Source organism: Pinus tabuliformis, chromosome 4_1 (assembly GCF_031772625.1).
Source record: "Pinus tabuliformis cultivar Carrire ecotype Pingquan chromosome 4_1, CPIR1, whole genome shotgun sequence".
Taxonomy (NCBI): Eukaryota; Viridiplantae; Streptophyta; class Pinopsida; order Pinales; family Pinaceae; genus Pinus; species Pinus tabuliformis.
In genome coordinates, this window is record NC_142303.1 from 290313365 (window position 1) to 290338149 (window position 24785).

The 24785-nt window shown below is 40.0% G+C and overlaps 1 long non-coding RNA gene across 1 annotated transcript in view; it reads left to right on the plus strand.

Moving 5' to 3' along the window:
- The first annotated feature begins 20970 nt into the window (after positions 1–20970).
- Positions 20971–24785, plus strand: part of LOC149175407 (uncharacterized) — a 33829-nt gene continuing 30014 nt past the window's right edge. The window contains exons 1-3 of the long non-coding RNA XR_016258553.1: positions 20971–21030; positions 21137–21268; positions 21594–21741. This is a non-coding gene — a long non-coding RNA (uncharacterized LOC149175407). The remainder of the gene's footprint in view (positions 21031–21136; positions 21269–21593; positions 21742–24785) is intronic.

Genomic DNA, 24785 nt, shown 5'->3' on the forward strand with positions numbered 1-24785 from the left:
TCTTTTTTTTCCTCCTCCTCAAAATCTTCCTTTTGGTTTATAAACTGATTCTTAGCGGTGGCCGTCTTTCCTCCAACACCCACCGCTTCATTTCCTCACGACACCCTTCCCATGTCGTGTCATGTATATTTATTTTAAAAATATATTGATTTTTAATTAACTTTCCTTTTTCTGATCTTATATTAAAATACTTTATCATTAGTTTATTTTTATTATTTTATTAATTTGATTAATATAATTTATTTATTAAAATTTATTTGATATTATTTCTATAAATAGGTCGTTACATTGTATGTTCATATAATAAATGCGGGTTTTTTTGCTAGGAATCATTAAAGGAAGTAACATAACATAAATTATCTTTCGAAGGAGAGGAAGGCATAGATCTACATTCATCTGAACGGATTGGCTAAAGAATCCCCCCTCGATCTTTGCTTACTCCTTAGAAACGAACCTTGGCATGCTTGCCAAGTGCACACCCCTTGGATTCTCCATCCTTCTTGATCTTGAAGTACAACAATCTCTACACCATGTTCTTAAAGAATGTTTCATGACTGCAGATTTGGTTGAGCTACCATGGGAGCCATGCTTTTTTCCTTGTTCCTTAATTTTATTTAATATATCTCAGGTGTAAAGTCGAGTGATAAAGAGACCTTAGACAATCCATACAAAAGAGGATGCCTGATTAGTGACTTGTCGCTGCAAAATAATATGACTAGGCGACCCAACAAAATATTCCTTCCATGCACAATGATTATGCCTTGTGTCACAATCCTTGAGTTTTATCTTTTAGTTAATGGTTTTGATGTTCAAGCCCTATAGACTTGTTGAAGTTGTGTTTGGTTTCAAATATGTAGAAATTTCTTGAATTTTCCCAATGTGAAATCTCCACCTCACTTCTATGAGGCTAGCCGCTAGGTATCTACTTGTTACATTTTTTTACCTTGGTGTCGAAACTAATTTCTTCAACAACCTTGCAAGAAACTTCAAATTTGCCCAACAATACTTCTAGGCAAACTAAAGAGTGTAAATGCCTCAAAGACTCCATGCATGCATCATTCTAGAGGTTCTTAAGTCAAGATCCATCTCAATACACAGATTTGAAAATTACTTCAATTATAGCAAAAATATAATATCATAGTGCAATGCCTAAAAACAGAGGGGTAGAGGAGCATAATACCTCCACATCACATCAAGTGCTCCCCTACATAGGTGAAAACACTTTCGAAGCAATCAATGGCTAACACTTCCTCTTTGTCAGGAAAGGGATTTATTGAATCACCTGTGATTTGCAAATCCAAGTCTGTTGTAGTCAGGATTTATTGGATCACTTGTGACCTGCAAATCCAAGTCTGTGGTAGTCTTGGAATCAATAGTTGGTCCCTACAAAGGTTTTGGGAGATATCTCCCAAACATCACTCTCCTCCACCATCATGGCATCACTCCACCCCTATTTTGCAAAACCAAAGGGATCACCCCGGGAAGAAGTCAATGCAACATGACTAGAAAATATGTTATGAGAAATATTTCCCTTGATTGAAGTTTTAGGAACCCATATATGCTCCTATCTGTCTTGTAATCACTGTGTAAGCCATCTCGCCTTCTTGTTAGCCAACATCGAAGGCAGGGAGGCGAGATCATTCTCTTGGAGCTCTTCCACCAAATCTACATATGAGACATTCTTGTACTTTTGGATTGGATTCTAGTACAACAACCTTTGCATTTCCTCCAGTCATTGAAGGAGATACCTATGATCGTGAGTACCACACATCCTCACATCACGACCCATTGTTGTCTTCCGTTGGGTCGAAGTGTAGATCCGGTACCTCGACTCTACTTGCAAGTTGCAAATCCAAGTTTGTTGTAGTCTTGGAATCAATAACTAATTCCTCCAAATGTTCTGGGGTGCTCTCACAAACATCCCTTTCCTCCAGCATGGCATCACTCCACTCCTCTTCGGCAAAACTAGAAGGATTTCCAATGGAAGAAATCAGTGCAACATGGTTAGTAAATCACTTAGGAGGAGTGCTTGCCCTAATTGAAGTTTTAGGTGCTCGTCCATGCTTGTAACCATTATGTAATCTTTGAGTGAGCCACCTCAACTTCTAGCAAGCTGAAGTAGAGGGTACAAAGGTAGCGTTCTTCCCTTGAACCTCTTTGATCAAATTTGGATCTGTAATCTTCTTTTGTTCTTGGATCAAATTAAGGAAAAACAACTTTTTACTTCCTTCAATCACGACAGGACATACTTGTGATCTTGCGGACCATACATCGCTGCTCACCATTGTCACCTGTTGCATTGGAACGTAGATTCGGTATGCCTTTAACATCTTCACTATATCTAAAGATATTGCCCGTTATACTTGAGGGTCCCAACTTAGTTCTTTTCTAATCAACAACATGAACATAAACTAGGTTATGAAAGACATGAAAATACGATATGCCTTAGGTTTCTCACTAGTAAATTCTTCCTACGGTGTTTTGTCCTTCGGGATCAGTGAGGACATATATTGATAATATACATGGACATATGTTCATAATATACATTGTTGAATTTGTTACTTCAAAATCTAGCAAGTCTTGTTAGGGGAGCTCACAAGACAAGAATTAAACAAAGGGACAACAATGAGGTGGAGGTCCACAGTTTCACGACAACATACCACGTCCTTCTCTTTAGTGGATTTTCACCACAAGGGAGGCTTCCTTGTTTAGGTCACTTAGAGGATATTCTTGGTATAGGGTTCAAAGGTGACAATTGAATAGGCTCAGATGGGGTACACAGACTAAGAACAAGGCTCGATTTTATCTAAAAAGGAGAAGTGTACCCTCAAAGGAACCTATAAATGAGGTTGAATAGGCTTATCCGAGATACTCAGACTAAGGACAAGGCTCAATCTTACTAGACAAAGAATAACGTAACTTAGGAGTAGCCTACAGAAGGCTCAAGGAGAGCACTCCAACTAAGAACAAGGCCCAATGCAGTGAAACAAAAATGATGTGCTCTCCAAGGGACCGATCAAAAAGTACTTATGGCCTAGGGTTTAAGGGATAAGTAATGACAATGGCTTAGAAAGGCACAATAGACTTGTAATTGCTTAGGGTTGATGACGCCAACCCTAGGGAAACAATTTCAACTATGTACATTGCTAAATTTTGATGCTCTAAAGCTCAACAAGGAGAAACAACTTCAAATCAGTTCAACCTCCAAGGTTCAAGCCTTAGTTGAATTCTGCTTCATATCCTAATCCTAGTGGCTTACCTTGAAGGGCTGAAATTTTAGGGGCCAAAATTTTAGGGCTGAAAAAATTTCAGAGCCAAAAATTTAGGGCAAAAATTTCAAAGCTGAAAAATTTAATACCGAAATTTTAGGGGCTGAAATTTTAGGGCCAAAATTGTTGGGGCTTGAATTTTTTTTCAAAGGTTGGAGTTTTAGGATGAGAAGAAAAAGAAGAGATTTTTGAAGTTTTTGATCATCTATGTGGAAGGCCAGTGCCTTGACCTTGGGTGATGGAGTTTATGGGATACCTACTTTGGGAAAAAATACTAAACCCTAGCAAGGAGTAAGGGAACATGAAACCCTAGGTATCATTTTTGTGAGGAGCAAATTCAATGAGGAGAGCTAGTTGAAAGATTCACTCATGGGATTGTCACACAAATTCTATAATGGGAGCATACTATACCATTGTTAAGATTCCATAAATTTTTTATCAACAATAACTAGCACATAGAAATCCTAGACAATTAACCATTCTGTGCAATAACCACAAACTATAAAGATATATCAAATACAAGGAACACTTACAAGATAGAATGCATGAACCAATCCATTATTGCTCTGAAAGGACATCTTTGACTCCAAACAATAGCTCCATAAGCAAAAATCCATAATAGATCACCTCTCCACAAGATACAAGGTGAATTTTAGCTAGGTTGAAATCTTTTAAAGAGGCCCAATTGATCCACAAGTGATGATGAAAATCTGAGCTTATCATCCATTTATATGAGGATTAGGTCTCCTAATTTTAGCCTACAAATCCCCTAAACAAACCCCTAAAAGCAAGTTTGATTATTAAATGACATTGGCTTACAATCCAACCCATTAGCTAGTGAAAAAATAGACAATACTCCACACGTGTGAGCTGTAGCCTCTCTAAATGCTGATGTCATCCATAATTAATGGTCAAAATGCCATGCCAAAGTATGATGAGGTGTCAAACTAGATGTAGATTCTTGGGTGATCTGAAATTTGAGGGATGGCCCTCTAATCCACCTCAATATTTCCTATGGGGTCCCAAGGGAAGCTAGGGCACCATCAAGTGGTCTCCACGGGTTTCCAACGGTCAAATAAGGCTTCCTTTTCTCTAGAGTTAGGGCTTCCTCTCGTGCAACAAGCCCTGCCTAGTCTCTTAATGGTAGACCATCCTCATGCAGGCTCTGAATCAACTCTTGCCCATCAGGTAGTGTGAAGGCCAGCTTGGGGACATACTGGGTCTATTGGTGTCATCACGAAGAATCCTCAAATCCAGGTCAACGTAGACCAATGTCTTGGGTCTTGGAGGTAGTCTAGGACATGTGTCATATGCTAGTGCTGTTAGGAGGCTCTAGTCTCTCAACGCTGCACTTGCTTAAGCCATATACTTCTGTGGAGGGCTTGGGTACTTGTGGAATGGGTGCCCAAGGCCTAGGCTGTAGTGGCCCACTTGACAAAAACATGGATTTTAGTGAAAACAACCATTCATCAAAGACTAAGATCAATAGTGCATCTAAGTGAACCAAACTTGAATGTTAAGGTGTTAAAATTGGCAACTAGGGCCAAATTCCACTATTGGACAACTCATTTGATGTAGAAGATTATTGCGTTGAATTCCTCTTTTCGCGCCAAAATCGACCTAAAGATTATCAATATTGGACAAGTAGAAATGTATTTTTGAATTTATGCCAACATGTGCAAATTGTCAAGGTCAACCACATCTTCATCTAGGCTTATGAAGACCAAGAGACATGTCACTTCACCCTCAACGATTTGTATAAATAAGAGAGACCTCCGACCTCATTTGGCACCTCACTCGCTCACACATCCTTCTTTATCCTCATCTGATTGGTTCGTACAGCTTATTGGGCATCTCTTTTCCTCACACGTGTGGCAGTAGAAGGACGAATTGTAGGATGAATTACATGGCCGAAATTTCAGATTCTGTTACAGGTTTGACCAGCATTGATCAGGGGTGGTTTGATCTCCGTTGACTGTGGTTTTGGTACCAATTTCGTTTTTTGTAGGCCGCATCTCTTGGCTCAGGAACCGAAGCATTTTGTTGACTTTGACAGCAGACCAATCATAGGGTTGACCACAAGCCTGACTGTAGAGTTGACCGCAGAGTTTGACCATGTTTGATCACTGTTTTCATGACTGTTTTGGGCTGACTTTGACCACTTCAGAAGGCTGAGTTTGACTGCCTATGAGTCATGACTAAGCTCCATAGAGGACTATTTGCTGTTGCGTTGACCATCATTGACTTTCTAGTCAGGGTAGAATTTGATTGCTGTTGACTGCAGATTTTACAAGGCTGTTTTAACCTTGATTTGGCTAGTCAATTTTGACTTTTGTATTCTCTCTCTGCTGAATATTTGATATAATAATAAGAAGAATTGATCAAAGGGATTTCCCCATCTTGGGGTTTTTCCCTGGCATCCGCCAAATCTGCTGTCCTCTTGACTTGGCTTGTCTTCTACATTTATGTTTGATGTTCTTTCATCAATTACTGTCATATGATGGTTAATGTGATTGCTAATTAATTAATGGAATTAATAAAGGGCTAATGGATTAATGGAGTAACTGACCTAAGCAAAGAACATGTTAACTCAAAATTAACATGGTATCAGAGCTACATGAGGATAAGCCCAAGCAGGAGTAAATGAGAAAGCAATCACTAAGAGAAGTTTGTTGACAAGTCTCCATGATCTCTACGGTCTCTCCTTTGCCATTTTGTGGGCCTATTTGCTGAAGAAACATAGTCTTGATCAATAGCATATAGAGAATTTCTGAGGTGTGAATTATATCATATGGGCTGTAATTTTAGTCCTGGTTAGGGTCTATTTGAGACACAAGATCAGCCTTTGTCTGAGACTATTTAAGCCCTAGAACAGAAGCAAGTTCATGAAGGATTTCTTCGTTGAATTATTCGTCTGTTGTAGATGCTCAAAGATCTTTGTGGCCGAGTATTGAATACCACATTTGACCTCCTTTCTGTGCCACACAAAAAAAATTTCAGACTTCTTCACTAAGTTTTTATGACAAGCTGAGCCAAGTTTCTTTGTAAAAGTCTATTGAAATTCTGAGACAATTTTGAAAATTTTTGATGGCACATCAGTGGGACAGCTCAAGCCTTCTGAGGTGGTTTCTTGTATTTTTTGTGGTTAATCTCTGCGGCTCAGCAGGTTCAGATTTCGGCCCTTCTCTCTGAGGCTAGTCCTGAAGCATTTATGAAACAACTTTCGACTGTCTTCATAGCTAGGTATTGTAAAGAACATTGTTGACAGAATGTGGATATTGTGCTACTAATTGAGCCTAAACTTGTCAGGTTACAAGTGTGTTAATTTATCGTTGATGTGACTTATTACATTGTTGCTAAAGAGAATGACAATGGGGTTTGAGCAAAAAACCTGGTCTTAGGTACCCTAATCCAAGGAGTACTCCCGAGGTCATTCTCGGCTTGTTTGAGGCTCAGATTAGCATTTTCTTGAAGCCCTACAGAGTGGCACAAGTTCAGCTGAGTTATTAAGGTCTCCTGGCTCCTTCAGAACTTGTATTGATGACTATCCAAGCTCCTTTCTTGACAAATTTTGTGGAATAATTTTGGAGTGACGTAACTACATATCAAGGTCTAGGGGGTTGACTTAGGAACTTGTATGTTCTAAGGCATTCACATTTGACACATCTGAAGGTAGGACAATTTTATTGTTGGGAAACAAGCTATTGAGGAAAACAACACTCCTATTGACAAATAAACAACACACTACTCAAGGTATGACTTATTGATATTTGCCAGGTCTTGATGCGATTAAAGTGGATGCTGCTACAGGGGTTGATATTACTTCTGATCAATGTTTTGTCAGTAGAGAGTATTGTGTGAGCACAAGGTATGGTTTGGTGCAGTGTTGAAAATATCGGTATCGGCAAAATATCGGCGAGGGTCCAGAAAACATCTTATCGGCAAATATCGACAAGCATATATTCAAAATTTATTTATTTATTTATTTTTTTTAATTTTTTTTTTTAATTTTTTAATTTTTATACATATATATATATATATATATATTTATTTTTATTTTTTATTTTTCTCTCAGATTTCTAAACATATAAAGCAATAACAACATGAACTAAACACATTGGCACATAAATATGAAGAAAGCACTAATATATATGATGTCAAATAGAAATGATACATCAAACTTCAAAGGCGATACCAAATCCTGCTGATCCCTGATAATTGTCCAATGAAGGACTCAAACAAAATAACATCACATATCCTGTTGATCCCTGATAATTGCCCGATCAAGGACTCAAACAAAATAACATCACATATATAAAACTTTAAAAGTATTTTATCATCATGAGTTATAAACTTATATGTAGCAAAAGTTGCAAAACAAATAAAACTAGCAGTTATCTAGTTGAGAACATTGGCCTCTCCCTAGCAGCGTTCTTTCTGTCTTGTTCAGCGATTGCTTCAAGAGCTTTTTGTAAACCTCTGCACTAGAAACCATACAAGGCATTACATCTGCATCATGTGCAGAGAGTCTAGCCAGATGATACTTCAATCATGTAACCCTTCCTAACATCTTGGTCCCACACAATTTGCATGATATATATGCCCGATTTGCCCCACCAACAGCCTCCCCATACTCCCAAAATGGGTCCAGGGCTTTTGGCATTTTTGACATTTGTAGTGAACTAATTCAAACCTAGGGCACAAAAAAAAAACAAAAAATTGGCATTAAACCCCCCAACACAAAAAATAATAAGTAAATTTTAAAAAAATTACTACATTATTTGCATTTTGCAATGTGAATTAAAAATGGCAATAAGAGGGTGCATATGAAAGCTAAAAAAAAAAATGAAGCTTGCTCTCCAAATATGGAGAAAACCCTTGCATTGGCTCATGGGCATGAAAATTATAGCAAATGAAAAAAAAAAACAAAGAAACAAAATGTTGGTAGGCAAAGAGACAAGCAAGCATAACCCTAAATCTATGAAAAAATCATTAACATAGGGGTTTTTAAGAACATACCTGTTAATGGAAGAAATAAAGTTTAGAAAGAATTCTTCGGCGAAAATCACAAGGAATATCATTTGTCGACGCGTTTCACTATTTTTCAATCTTTGATACACAAAAAAATCTTAGTTGGTGGTGATGATCGTTGTTTGATCCTCAAACCCTCCTTGACAACCACCACAAAACTCTTCCCCCTCCTTCTCCAACACTTAGAAACAAAAATGAAGAAAAAAACGATTTTCCCTTTTTCTAGCTGTGGAAAAACACGCCCGACGATATTTTACATCGTCTCGCGATATTTTGCCTAGATATCGGTGATATCTTGGAAATATCGCGATATTTTCGGGAGCCAAAAATATCGCGATATTTTCTAGGTGATATTTCGGCTTGCTGAAAATATTGCGATAGTTTCGATATTTGGCGATATATCGCCGATATTATCATCACTGGTTTGGTGTGCTAAGATGATAAGTGTTTTGGTAAGGCTGAAGCCTCTGTTATAGTTATTACACATATTTGGCCAAGTGTATGCTGTTGCTACTATAACAAAGAGATGTATATATGATGATGTTGCTACTTAAGAAATCATACTGGCTTGAACTGTGTAATGGCAGAGAAGGTTTGCTTGGATGAGGATGTTGCTTGTTGAGTACAAAAGACAAAAGCTGTTGATCCTCTTTCAGTTTTCAGAAGAATCTGTCTCATACAGTAACTTACCTTGAAGACCTGTAGTAGGATCATTGAAAGCAGCAGTCCTAAATGTGTATAAATCTACAGACATTTGAAGATTGTTTTATGATCAGATCTCCTCTATGACAGAAAGTACTTCACGTATAGATAACTCCATTAGCACTGTGTGAAATAAAGTCAAAATTGTATTGCACTGTGTGATGAACACCGTGTCACTGATCCTAGTCTACAACAAGTGTTCACAATTTTTCATTGGCATATCCTTTTGTAACAACACTAAATCTCTCTGCAACACTTGATCCATGGTATGCAGAAGATGTTAGGAACAGTAAGGGCCAGGACTGAATCAGAAACCCTGACATAATCAGATTTGAAGCAGTCTACATTAGTAGGTCCTATCAGAAGTTGGATAGATCTATGATATCCTTTTTTGTTGAAAGATAATACGTGGCATCTTGAAGCAAGCCCTTGTAACAACCCCTATAATCATGAAGGACAGTGGTGCCTCTTGGAGAATGTATTGAAGGAGGAAACAAAGAGGACTCTGACCAGGATCTTATGAAGGATGGTCTTATGAATATAGATGCTTGGATTGGGTAATTTAATGCGTTGGTTGCAATCATCTAGCAATGAAGGATAATGTAGCTATTTTGGGACAATATAATGGACGGATTTCTTCACCGTGGTTAAAGAAGGACCATGATGATTCTTCAAAGTTTACTCTTTGATCTGAAGCAAGCTTCCTAGAAGTTTGCTGTTGTAGTTGCCTTGTGGAAAGTCTCATCCCTTGCATGAGAAGCTCATGATTGAAAGCTAGATGATCTCATGAAGCAAGGCTTCAGAGGGAGCTATAGAATCCCCGATAGTATGACCTGGTGACTCTTCTTGCCCGATGTTTATTGATGAAGGCAAGTCATGGCAGCTGATTATGATTATGATGACTCTAATGATGCCTTGATATATCCCTATTACTATAGAGGCTGCATGGAAGTTGCATGATTATGATTGGTTACTTTGGCACATGGACCTAAGGAAAAGGGACAAATTATAGGTGGCTTGATGATTATGTTTTGGCAAGGTCACTTTCCTTATATTCAGAGGGAGTTATGGATAAGCGATGTTGATTGGATTGTAAAGATGTAGCTATTGATGATGTTTGATTGATGACCCTCTCGTTTATCAATATAAGAGGGAGTTGACTTTTAAAGTCAAGATGGAAGACCTAGCCTTGATGCACTATTCCCCGTACTTAAAGGTCTGATGAGATGGAGAAGTTGCTGGTTTGCATATGTATATCTTGTGGGATCCCTGGTGTTCTTGATAAACACTCTATCAGTCATATGCCTCGCTATGAAGACTCTGAGTCGATCTATGGATGAGCCTCATATATTGGATAGCTGCTTATTGAGATATCTTTGTGATTCTATTATCTATAATTTGAGGTACATTGCTGGAATCTAAGATTCCATGAATATTCTGATGCTGGCTCGGTTGGCAATGTGATGGATGGAAAGAGCACATCTAGTGCTATATCTCTTGATTCGGTTGCTTTGGAAGCACTATTAATGCTGAATGTATATAACAAGTATGGCTTATTATGAAGCTAGTTGGTTGAGGAAGCTCTTCAGTGAGCCATTTGAGCATGTACTGTAACCACTATTGTATATTGAGTTATTCTTGAGTGGGATTCATTTTTCAGAGAATCCATGTTCCACGACAGCTCCAAGTATTAGATACCGCTTTATCTTGATATGGTACATTGGAGAGCTACAAAGCTCCATCATTATTGGTTGGATGAGCAGATTACTGTCATTTTTACATAGCCTCTTGGTAAGGTCAAGATTATCTTTCTTCAGAGAGGCTGAGAGTCGTGGATAGACCCTACTAAGAGGGTCCCGGTAGAACATTGAGCTTTGGGAGCTCCTAGGGGCTTGGGGTACTTCTTGGAGCTATGTGCGACCATAGGGTGAGTGGTTCACCATCCCTTATAGGTACGCTGTGTACAGGGTGAGTGGTTCACCTTCCCCTATAGGTACGCTGTGTACAGAGTGAGTGGTTCACCTTCCCTTGTGATACTCCATGATGATATATGAGAGCATAGGGTGAGTGGTTCGCCTTCCCCTATAGCTGATTATATATGCATAGGATGAGTGGTTCACCTTCTCCTATGGCATATGAGCAGGATGAGTGGTTCACCTTCTCCTGCAGATAACCTAGTGAGAGATGCATGAAAGCATCTATTGGTTGTCACATGTGGACATATCGGTGGGATGTGGTTCATCCTTTCCCCACATGTAGGATGCTCATTCCCTATGATTGATGGTTAACATGTCGGTGGGACGTGGTTCTTCCTTTCCCCATGTGTAGGATCCTTCCTACGATTGTTGGTTGGCATGCATGTAGGACGTGGTTCATCCTTTCCCTACTCTCGGTGGTTTGCATGCGCATAGGATGTGTTTTATCCTTTCCCTATGTGTGGTTGTGAGCAGGATGTGATTTATTCTTTCCTTGCTATTGTCCCAACATCATCCTACCCATGTAGTCCGGGATACATGCAAATTACCTCTCATTTGGCCAATGAGTTGGAAAAAGTGGTTAGTGACCATAGCACTATCGATGGACGCATCGTGTATTGTTGTACTCCCTATGACTAGGATGCATGGTGTTCAACAACTTGATTTGGGATCAAATCCCATTGGGCTTCTACCCCTAGTCTGACTTTTGTCAGTGGAGAGTGGCAAGGTCTTGTGACTCACTCTTGATCAATTCTTCTTCACTGTTACATCAGTGTTCAACAGAGTAGAGACGAGATACAATGATGGCATATGATAATAGGATGACATGATGATCGATGGATTGGCAAGTGGAATTCTCCCTAGTTGCGAGGGAGTGTTAAAATTGGCAACTAGGGCCAAATTCCACTATTGGACAACTGATTTGATGGAGATGATTTTTGCATTGAATTCGTCTTTTCAAGAGGACCAAAATCGACCTAAAGATCATCAAATTTGGACAAGCAGAAATGTGTTGTTGAATTTATGTGCACACAATGTGCAATTGTCAAGGTCGACCACATCTTCATGTAGGTTGATGAAGCCCAAGGGACATGTCACTTCACCCTCAAAGATTTGTATAAATAAGAGATCTCCAACCTCATTTGACACTTCAGTCACTCACACATCCTTCTCTCTCCTCATTTGATTGGTTCATACAACTTATTGGGCATCTCTTTTCCTCACACATGTCACAGGAGAAGGACGAATTACATGGCTGAAATTTCAGACTGTTGTAGGTTTGACTAGTGTTGACTAGGGGTGTTTTGACCTCCTTTGAGGTATATCATAATTTTGTTTTTGGCAAGTCACATCTATTGGTTCAGGAACCAAGGCATTTTGTTGACTTTGACCGCAAACCAATCCCAGGGTTGATCGCAGACCTGACCGCAGAGTTGACCATAAAGTTTGACCACTATTTTCATGACTGTTTTGGGCTGACTTTAACCACTTCAAAAGGTCAAGTTTGACTGCCTTTGACTGAGCTCCATAGAGGACTATTTGTTGCTGCGTTGACCATCGTTGACTTTCTGGTTAGGGTAGAATTTGATTGTTGTTGATTGCAGGTTTGACAAGGCTGTTTTAACTTTGATTTGGCAAGGCAATTTTGACTATTGTACTCTCTCTCTCTCTCTTTGCTGAATATTTGATATAATAATAAGAAGAATTGATCAAAGGGTTTTCCCCATCTTGGGGTTTTTCCCTGGCATCCGCCAAATTTGTTGTCCTCTTGTCTTGGCTTGTCTTCTGCATTTATGTTTGATGTTCTTTCATCAATGACTGTTATATGATAATGGTTAATGTGATTGCTAATGGATTAATGGAATTAATAATGGGCTAATGGATTAATGAAGTAACTGACCTAAGAAAAGAACATGTTAACTAAAAAATTAACATAAGGGCATATTAATACTTCTAATAGAGATCCCCTTCTGAAAGTAGGACCAAGTTCTCACAAAGATGTTTTCTCCCTTAGTAGGGGTGGCTAATGGTCAACCCTATTAGGTTCTTCCAACCCCTAAGGGGAAGTGGCATTTCCTTAGTCCACCCTTCAATTCATAAGTGTTAGTGTATAATAATGTGGCAATGGAGGGGAGAAGACTTCATGGTTAAGTGTCACTGTCAAAGGAACAAATTGATGGGGATGTCCACATCCTGAGTGTATAAATATGAGGTGGTATTTGTGGATGCATGAGTTACTAGTTCGACTTGATTTTTCCACCCCTCTAGTGTGCCTTTTACTTCTTCTTGATTATTCCTTGTATCACCTCTTATAGCTCAAGGGTTAGAATTTGCTTTGTATGATATAACAATCTTATTACCCCTTTAATATTAGTTAGTTTGTTGCTCATTAGGGTTCGGGCATGCAAGTGTTCCTCTTTGATATAATGGAACATCACGCGCTTAGGAACATAGTGATGGCCATATGAGGTAGGTAGAGCTCATGCTAGGTTTTTGCCGATGTGCTAATCTTTATGTCTTGGGCATCTTTTGCATCTTGATTTTTCTTTCTTTTGTTTTATTGTGGCCATGATATGCCTTTTCATTTTCTTTTAGCTGCATCAACCTCCTAGGGAAAAATTTTCGTGTCCACATTGGGTCCAACTCAAGTTATGTGGACATATGACCAATGACAAACTGTACCCCCAGAATGGATGTGGGATATGGGGATTTGTAATGTAGGGTGGAAGGTGCCAAGTATGGTATAGGGGAAATGGAACACACTATCTCAATCATGGCTTTCCAAGTAGTGCCCGTCCTATAACCCAAAGGGTGAGGTCCCACTAGACTAGGGTTAAAGATTAACCCCCTTGGTGATCCAGATTTAAACAGGAACGCAACAAATTACAGAGATAACCATAAACATAGAGATGCAGCAGAAATAATACTTCATTTCATTAATGTAAAATACTGAAATATGCTTACAAATAGAATTGGAAATAAACCAGCTAAGGCGATGGTAGCTTATCTTTGAGAAGAGATGTGGCGGCTACATGCCTCTGAACCGTGTTACAATGAGGCTCGAAGGCCTATTTATTGTTGAGAAACAATGGAAAACCCTTAACATTCCAAAACCTAACCCTAGAAGATGAAACACCAAACTGTGGGCCCCGTTTGGGTAAATTGGTACATCAACTTCCCGGGGTCGTAACTTTGGCATACGATCTCTGTTTGATGCGCATAGTATCTCGTTAGAAAGATGAATCCGAGAACTACAACTTTGGGGAGAGCAACATGGGTTCAGTTTTCCCAAAAAACGTCGTTTAGGGCCTCAAAACGGCTCCGGAAGTTAAGGACCCAAAAAACTGCTAAAAATAGTAAACTGGGCTATAATTAAGGAAACTGAAAAGCTGAAAGAAACGATGGTGGGGGTCCAAGTGGATTTGGCAGGTGGCCACCAATATCCGCCTGGATCATTCCTCCCCCCTAGGAAGCAATGGTCCCCATTACGTTGAGTTCCTCCATGAGATGAGGAAACTTCTGTTGAACTTGGTCCCTGGTGAGCCACTTGCCCCGGTGAAGGAGTTGGCCTGCTTTGACAACTTGATACAATTGGATATTCTGCTGACGAGTATGCTTGATTTGTGTGCCCATGATCCGATCAACTGCATCTTGTTCCATGCAATCTGGGTTTAACTCTGTGGGTGTGAGCTGTTCTACAATGTCAGATGTGTCTAGTAATGGTGGAAAGTATGGCCGAAGGCGGTCCACATTGAACACTGGTTGTAGGCCAAGGAATGGGGGAATGCTGAGCTGAAATGCATTGTCTCCCACAACCTTGGTAATGGTGTAAGGACCATATCGGAGTGGTCTGAGTTTCCGATAGGCTCCGGTGAGGCGTTCCTTTTGCAAATGCAACCAGACTTTGTCGCTCACCTAAAACTTGTGTGGCACCCGATGTTGATCATGTCGCTGCTTGTACTTGGCATTTGATTTCTACAGAATTTCATGGACCTGTTGGCGAATATGTTGGATGTGCTCAATGAAGCTGTTTGCCTTATTTGTTTCGGACTAGACATGAGCCGAATCTGCGTGAGTAGCTGTAAATGGCATGGCCACATCAATGGGACATAGTGGCTGGAATCCCAAGCCCACCTGAAAAGGGCTGTGGCTAGTCGAGTTGTGGAGAGCCCAGTTGTAGCTATGCTGAACATAGGGGAGGCTCTCGTCCCATGTGCGTGGATGCTTTGAGTTGTACATGCGCAGAATGTGTACGATCATCCTGTTGACAACCTCTGTCTGGCCATCAGTTTGAGGATGGAAGGCTGTGGACTTAGTGAGTTTGGTGTCGAGCATCGACCAGAGACTGGACCAAAATATACTGAGGAACCTGCTGTCCCGATCTGAGATGATAGACTGTGGGATTCCAAAGTGTACCCACACTCGTTCAAAGAAGAGTTTAGCAGTGGCTTCTGCTGTGATGTTCTTCTTGCAGGCAGCCATAATGGCCATCTTCGAGAACCTGTCGACGACCACAAAAACACAGTCATTTCCATGCTTAGTGGAAGGAAGGCCTGACATGTAATCCATGGAGATGGATTCCCAAGGTCGACTAGAGGTAGGCAGCGCGGTATGGAGGCCTTGCTTCTTGATGGTCGGTTTGGCAATGGCGCAGGCAGTGCATGATCTGATGTACTTCCCGAAATCTTGTCGAAGATTCGGCCAATAGAAATACTTCTGCAGTATTGCCACTGTTTTCTCGACCCCGAAATGTCCAGCAGCCCGACTGTAGTGTGCTTCCCAAATCATCTTGGCACGCTCGCTTGAAGGAACACAAAGGTGAACCAGGTGGCATAACATGGCATCCTGGAGGTGAAAATCTGGAACATGCTGACCCTCCAAGAGTGTCTGGTAGGTGTGGCCGAATTCTGGGTCACTTTTGTAGAGAATTGGCCAATCAGAAGTCTCGTGCCCACAAGAGTTGAGCACAGTGGTTAATGCCATGATCGGTAGTTGACTGAGGCAATCTGCAACATTATTGGTGCTACCCTTCTTATACTTGATATTCAAATGGAACTGTTGCAGGTATGTGGATCACTTTTGATGGCAATCATTTTGCAATTTCCCTTGGGTCTGTATGAACTGCAGGGGTCGGTGGTCTGTGTGGATGACTGTTTCCTTCCCCAAAATGTAATGCTTCCATTGTCGGCAGGCCTGCACAATGGAATACATCTCTTTGTCATAAGTGGGATACTTCCGGACTGTGTCTGAAAGTGTCTCACTGTGATATGCCACTGGATGCCCGTGTTGAGTGAGGACTGCCCCAATAGCATAGTCAGAGGCATCTGTCTCGACCTCAAATGGTTGTTGCAAGTCTGGTAATGCGAGCACTGGTGCCGTGCAGAGGCGATCTTTCAACTCTGTGAATGCCTTCTGTTGAGATTCAGACCAAAAGAATTTTGCTTTCGCTCCTCCCTTGGTGACTTGACTCAAGGGCCAAGTGATATGAGAAAATCCCAACACGAACCTGCGGTAGAAGTTGGCAAGACCTAGAAAGCTGCGAAGCTCTGTCAGAGTGGTTGGAGATGGCCAATCTCGAATGACTTGGATCTTGGATGGATCCACATGTACCCCCTGTTCATCAATAATGTATCCCAGATACTGAACCTGGGTCATGCCAAAAGTGCATTTCTCCAAATTGGCACATAACTTGTGTTGCCGCAGTGTTTGGAGAACTTGTCGGATGTGGTGGAGGTGTTGTTCCCAACTTTGGCTGAAGATCAGGATGTTATCCAAGTATACCACTACAAATGAGTTGGTGAATGGCCGCAAGATATCATCCATTAGCCTCATGAAGATTGCAGGAGCATTCGTCAATCCGAAAGGCATAACCAACCATTCGAAAAGGCCCTCCTTGGCTTTGAAGGCAGTCTTACACACACCGGAGAGTTCGATTGGTACCTGGTGATATCCTGACTTCAGATCGATCTTGCTGAAATATTTTGCCCCCTTCAGTTGGTCCAAGAGGTCATCAATCCGTGGGATCGGGTACCTATTACGGATAGTGATCTTGTTCAACACCCGATAGTCAATACAGAGTCTCCAAGTCCCATCCTTCTTCTGTACCAACACGATCGGGCTCCCACAGGGCGATGAACTTGGACGGATGTGACCTTTCTGTAGTAGCTCCTAAATCTGCCTCTTGATTTCATCATTCTCCAGAACAAAGCGCCGATAGATTGGTCCATTGGGCAGCGGCGCACCTGGGGTTAGATCAATGGAGTGGGGATTTCAAAATTAACTTGTACCTTAAATGGTGTGGCGTTTTCAGAGTAGCTGTTGGAACCCGATGCGTCGCCCCTGGGTAGCCAATGAAGGATCTGGGCGAAGTTGTCCATCATCGCGTTCTTTTGTCGCTCGAGGGCTTCTTCGAGCAAGATTTTGATAGGATCTTCTGCCCCCTCGTCTTTCTTTTCATTCGCCATGGGAGGCCATCGGGATTTGCGAGGCTGGTCTTGCAAAGGTTCGACCAGTGCAAGCCCTAACTCCTTATATCTTGACCTTGTTGGGGACATGCAAAGAAAAACAGAGAAAAGCAGACCGCTCTGATACCACTGATCCAGATTTAAACAGGAACGCAACAAATTACAAAGATAACCATAAACATAGAGATGCAACGGAAATAATACTTCATTTCATTAATGTAAAATATTGAAATATGCTTACAAACAGAATTGGAAAAAACCAGCTAGGGTGATGGTAGCTTCTCTCTGAGAAGAGATGTGGCGGCTACATGCCTCTGAACCGTGTTACAATGAGGCTCGAAGACCTATTTATTGTTGAGAAACAATGGAAAACCCTTAAACATTCCAAAACCTAACCCTAGAAGATGATACCACTGATCCGGATTTAAACAGGAACGCAACAAATTACAAAGATAACCATAAACATAGAGATGCAGCGGAAATAATACTTCATTTCATTAATGTAAAATACTGAAATATGCTTACAAACATAATTGGAAATAAACCAGCTAGGGCGATGGTAGCTTATCTCTGAGAAGAGATGTGACGGCTACATGCCTCTGAACTGTGTTACAATGTGGCTCGAAGGCCTATTTATTGTTGAGAAACGATGGAAAACCCTTAAAATTCCAAAACCTAATTCTAGAAGATGAAACACCAAACTGTGGGCCCCGTTTGGGTAAATTGGTACATCAACTTCCCGGGGTTGTAACTTTGGCATACGATTTCTGTTTGATGTGCACAGTATCTCGTTAAAAAGATCTATCCTAGAACTACAACTTTGGGAAGAGCAACATTGGTCGACCCATGTTGCTCCCAATGTTCCCAAAAAACGTCGTTTAGGGCCTCAAAACGGCTCCGGAAGTTCAGGACCCGAAAAACTGCTAAAAATAGTAAACTGGGCTACAATTAAGGAAACTGAAAAGCTGAAAGAAACAATGGTGGGGGTCCAAGTGGATTTGGCAGGTGGCCACCAATATCCACCTGGATCACTTGGTAAGGACCAAGGTGAAAGAACAAGAATATGGTCAAGGTTTGCCACTCTTCTAGATCACCCATCATCCATACTAAATGCCCAAAGCAAACAAGTATAAGCACCCAATTGCAAAATGATTAGAGTACCTTTTGAGTAGAAACCCACCTTCATCCAAGTGATAATGCCGAATGGTGAGAGGCACATGGATGATGCAAATGGTGGAGGCATAGGGGATATCATCGTCCAATGGTGGCTAACAAGGGTTGTTTGGCTGACCGACTAGCTGTCAAATATAGGAGAAAATTTTCCTCCTGTGGGGTTACCCATTTTGGTGGGTAACAGGCACCTCCTCTATAAATAGGTGTGCACTTCCTCTCATTTTCACATGGTTGGATTGAGGTAGAAATCCCTTAGCAAATCTGAAATTTCTGAAATTTATCTTGTTTCTTAAATTTGGCTATGGAGGAATAAGTAGAGGATATTTGTTGATGTGGATGGTCTTCTTTTCATGGACAAATATTTGTAAAGCTTTGAATGGATGCATGGTGATCTAAGGAAGTGTTCTTTCTTCATCTTGGTTGTGTTTATGTTGATGGTTATTAAATAGTCACCAAAGTGTTGCAACTTGTTGGTATTTTTTTTTTATCTCATTGTCCCTCTTGAACAAGTCCTTCACTGTGCTCTTTTGAAAATTAGCTAATTGTAAGCTCACTCCCTTATCCATCTTTGTAGATTGTAGGACGTGTAGGTCAAACCTCTAAGGGACACAAGTGGGTCTCCCTTAGTCTTTGAACCTAATTCATTCCATTTCTCTTCAAGTGTGTTGATCCTTGACCCCATATGCCCCCAAAAAATATATCGGCAAGCTAGGCACCGATCTTCTATTCTACATCACCCGTTTCTTTCATAAATCCTTTATTACGTTTTATTGGGGTTTACTCTCTGAAATCATCTTGTGATTCCTTGATTGTGCATGTTTGTGGATCTACCCTTTGAACTCAAATATGGAAATTACCTTAAGAACCCTAGAAATCCTATCTTCCACCTTAGACCCTAATTGTTCGATCCTTTGATTGCTGGTAATAGAAGTAGAATCCTTAGGGGTCTCTTGACTTGGTTTGACTGGGCCATTCAATCCCTAAGATCTAATAGGAGAACCCCCCTTGAGCTAGAGGAAAGCCAACTAAAAGTGAGATGAAGGTTGGAGATGTGACAATGGCCCTCTCCTAATTACACAATGGGTCTTGCAATTGAGCTTTAGAATGTTATCTGAAGAAGTTACTGTAACATGAGTATAGCACCTATAGGGTACTCATCACCCCCAAGGGCTGAGATATGCTGAAAGTAGGAGGCAATTATTTTCGTAAATTTGGAGGGTCCTTGCAAGGTCTGCAATAGCCTCTGAAAGATGTAAGGCAAAGTGTATATTTATTGCAGTGGGATCACATACTAAGTGTAACATTCTAGTATTAAATATTGTGATGAATGAGTTGTTTTTTGGTATTTTGAACAAATTTACAGTTTGAAGGCTGCCAAAAATTGACAGAATAGCTTTTTTGCTAGTTCTCCTTATTAATCCATTTTAAATTGGGGGAAAACTACTTATCACATTTCCATTGGCAGATTCTGTTGAATTGGGTGGAGTTGACATCGCAGACTATGGAATTTTCCATGAGGCTAAGGTAATCATACATTGAGATAACACCCTTATTTAAATTTTAAATAACCCATCTTACGTTTCACCTCTATGGCTGAAGTCTTCACTACTTCTCATTGTTGTTTTTGCAAGTGCAAAAAGCAATTACATTTGCAAGAAAGCACATGCTGGTCAGATGAGGAAAACAGGGGATCCGTATTTGACTCACTGTCTCCATACCAGCAAAATTCTAGCTGCTCTAATCCCATCCAATGGCCAAAGGGTATGATGAGCATAAAATTATATCTTTGAACTATGCATTTGTAGCCTAGAACTATGTAGCTTTTTGCAACAGAATTTTCAGTCAACCCATATACACACAATATGTGTGTACGTGTATGTGTATCTACACACACACATTTATATAATCTAAAAGCATTGGCCGTGGAAATTTCTGGAACATACACAGGTTCTTTAAATGCTCTATTTATAATTGGTTCACTTTTGCATCATAGCATGAACTGTTTGTAAGCCATCAACTTTATATTTGCACAATTGTACTTTATTCATGATTGGTGTACTTTTGTAACATAGCTTGAATTGTTTGTAGGCTGTGAACACTGAATACTATAGTGGCAGGTATACTTCAATAGCCTCTGAAAGATGTAAGGCAAAGTGTATATTTATTGCAGTGGGATCACATACTAAGTGTAACATTCTAGTATTAAATATTGTGATGAAAGAGTTGTTTTTGGGTATTTTGAACAAATTTACAGTTTGAAGGCTGCCAAAATTTGACAGAATAGCTTTTTTGCTAGTTCTCCTTATTAATCCATTTTAAGTTGGGGGAAAACTCCTTATCACATTTCCATTGGCAGATTCTGTTGAACTGGGTGGAGTTGACATCGCAGACTATGGAATTTTCCATGAGGCTAAGGTAATCATACATTGGGATAACACCCTTATTTAAAGTTTAAATAACCCATCTTACTTTTCACCTCTATGGCTGAAGTCTTCACTACTTCTCATTGTTGTTTTTGCAGGTGCAAAAAGCAATTACATTTGCAAGAAAAGCACATGCTGGTCAGATGAGGAAAACTGGGGATCCGTATTTGACTCACTGTCTCCATACCAGCAAAATTCTAGCTGCTGTAGTCCCATCCAATGGCCAAAGGGTATGATAAGCATAAAATTATATCTTTGAACTATGCATTTGTAGCCTAGAACTATGTAGCTTTTTGCAACAGAATTTTCAGTCAACTCATATACACACAATATGTGTGTATGTGTATGTGTATCTACACACACATTTATATAATCTAAAAGCATTGGCCGTGGAAATTTCTGGAATATACACAGGTTCTTTAAATGCTCTATTTATGATTGGTTCACTTTTGCATCCTAGCATAAACTATTTGTAAGCCATCAACTTTGTATTTGCACAATTGTACTTTATTCATGATTGGTGTACTTTTGTAACATAGCATGAATTGTTTGTAGGCTATGAACACTGAATACTATAGTGGCAGGTATACTTCATGATGTCATAGATGATGCTGGAGAAAACCTGAGAAACATAGAACAGGAATTTGGAGATGATGTTGCAAGCCTGGTTGATGGTGTCTCAAAGTTAAGCTACATCAATCAGGTAATTCTGTACAGAGCAACTGGCTATGTTCCCCACTTTTGTATCCAAAATTAACTCTTTTTATTTTTATTTTTATTTTTTAATCTAGGGTAGAATGCTCCAAGTTGTCTCTCCCCTTCTGCATATTTTAAGGCCACAATGAACAAAGTTATTTTAAATTTCTATTTTTTTCAACTAGCTATAATTCATGTATTCCAATTAGATAAATTACTTGTCGACATGCCTTAGGTCAATGAATTTCCTTTTTGTATATTTACAGTGACCTTTGGTGATCATTTATTTTGTTTGTTCAATTATTTGTTCTCTTTGTTCAATTTATTCCTGAATTGAGCATGCACTTGTCTGCCTTTCTGAGTCTTCCAAAATTGCTAGAGGACTAAGCTATTGATCCCTCCGTTGTAAAAATCCATTAGAGTAAATGAAGCCATTGTATGACACATAGATTAGGTAGGTGGTGCTACTGATGTATTCACAGATTCTATGCAGCCACAAAGATGTTCTAGCCTTGACTGCTGGAAGGACAGTTTTGCTCTAGCAGTTCTTTAGGGCCTTGCTTTCAGATATCACGTATGGTTGCAGTCTAGACTGACAGATAATATGATCCAAATTGTGTTGGTGTTTTTATAGTTACAGATAATGAGCAGGACACTCAAAACAACTCCAGCTGTATCATTGGGTTACAATTGACACATAGCAACATAGAGTCATACTTTTCTAGGACATTTATTTTTCTATATTACGTGACTTGCAATGAAACTAGTTTGTACATTTTAGATACTTTACTTTAGACCAATGATGGTAATGTTTTCTGCAGGCCACTGTTATTGTTTGGATTCGTATGTACAAACCAATCCTGTTATCATAAGGAAATTCCTGGCTGCAAAATGTAGGGGAGTCCAGATAACTACAGGAAACAAGCCACTGTCACCTTGTTGGATTCTTTTCACTTCCAAGTTAGGGCATAGTAGCTTTAGGGGGTATCCTTAGATGATATAAAAGGCCAACGTGAAATCATTAATGATTAGTAGTACCTGAAATAGAGAAGTAAAGCTGCTGTTCTGTGTAAATATTTGGTAGTAAATTGTGTGGGCAGAGGGTAGAAAACACTTGAAAAATAATAAAAACACATGGTAAACTATGCAGGGAAATACAAGTCTAAACTAGGCACAGACTGATGCAAAAACACATGGTAAACTATGCAGGAAAATATAAATCTAAACTAGGCACATAGACCAATGCAAAACAACACTGAAAATTGTTAATCACTGTCTAAAGATGAACAACAAGCTGTTCTACTCTGGTTTATGTAAGGATTCACTAATTAATTGCTGTTTTTGTATTTAGAAGTTTTCCTATGCACACAGGGAGAGGAAGGGGTATAACTCCTTTCTTTTTCTGCAATAAATATAAAATATCAGCAAGTTAAGCTTGCTGCTTTTTTTGCAAGAAAACTAAAGAAAATGTTTGTTTTGAATGATTAAAGTAACCAAGTATTTGAACGATGCCTTGTATCAATATGGAGTCAAATAATGAATGAAAGAAAGCGAGTAGGGCTAACAAAAGTTATTTGATTCCTACTATTCAATTACCTATTAAGCATGCAAAAAAAACAAGAGTCGATGGATAATAGAATTTTTTACACAAATGAACACAAGTAATGGTTGCCAAGAAAGTAGATGATATATATTTAGGGAGAAAGTATGAATGATATTTTAAAGTGATTGGTGTGTTCTTATGTTTATTTTAGGTATGTTCTATGCTTAGAGCAATTTATTTCAATTTTTCCAGTTAGCTCAATATCTTTTCCAGATTAGCAATCACATCAGCATAATAGTAAATTGCAGATAGAACATAAACATAAATTGCAGAAGACAAGCCAAGACAAGAGGACACAAGATGTGGCGCTAGCCAGGGACAAACACCAATGTGGGGAAACCCTTGATCAGTTCTTCTTATATGTTCTTCAATAGTTCAGCAGAGAGAGAGAGTACATATACATCAGAAGTCAACTCTTTGACTAGACAAGATAAGAGCAGAGATCTTCTCTAAGAAGATGTCTCATGAGGTAGCTGATATGGACTCAGGTGATTCCATCACCTTGCTATACCTATCACAGTGCTGCACCATCATACCTTGTCCATCATCACTGAGCTGCACCATCATACCTTGTCCATCATCACTGAGCTGCACATTGCTGCTCCACTGCTGAACTGTACCTCATCATGCTGTACCCATCATGCTGCTCTTCATCATCATGCTGCACTGTTCATCATGCTGCACCACTGTCACTAAGCTGCTCTTCATCACAAGTTCACATCACCGGGCTGCACTCAATCATTATGCTGCACTACACTGCTGTCTCTAACACCATGCTGCATCCAACTGCTGCATCTAGATATGTAGCTGCATCCATCGCTGTATCTAAACATGTTGCATCCAACCATGTAGTATCCAACCATTGTGCTGCATCTTCCAAAATGTTGTCCACCTCCTGCATAAGGAGGGACACTACTTCTGTCATGCTGCCACACTGCCTTAGCTGCTGGCTATGGCCTACGGCCTAGCCCAGCAGCAAGATAAACTATGATCCCACAGTCCTAGGATACTCACAAGGCTGTCATCAACATGTGGCCACTGAAATACAATGCTGATCTGTGTGCTATTAGAGCTTCTTCTCATCAAGGTATGGAGGTTTCTCATTGCTGTAGCAGTTCCTCTAGCCAGCGTAGTAGAGCCCTCCTAAACTGCTGATTAGAACTTCTTGTGACAACGTATAGGATCTCCTCATAAAACATTTGAAGGGACTTCTCCCTTCAACGTGGCTGGTCTTCAGGACTGTGGCCAAGATGTGCACCTAAAACGCATTCTTTAGGACTGTAAACTATGTCTCTTTCTTACAGCGGATTAGTGGTATAGAAGACTGCAGCTAGGGCTCATTTGAGGCTTCTTTGGACAGCGTATGGAGGCCTCCTTGCTGCATTGAGGAGCCTTCTTTAAGGACAGAGAAAGAGTCTCTATCTACGGTGACAAGACCTGTGGCTAAG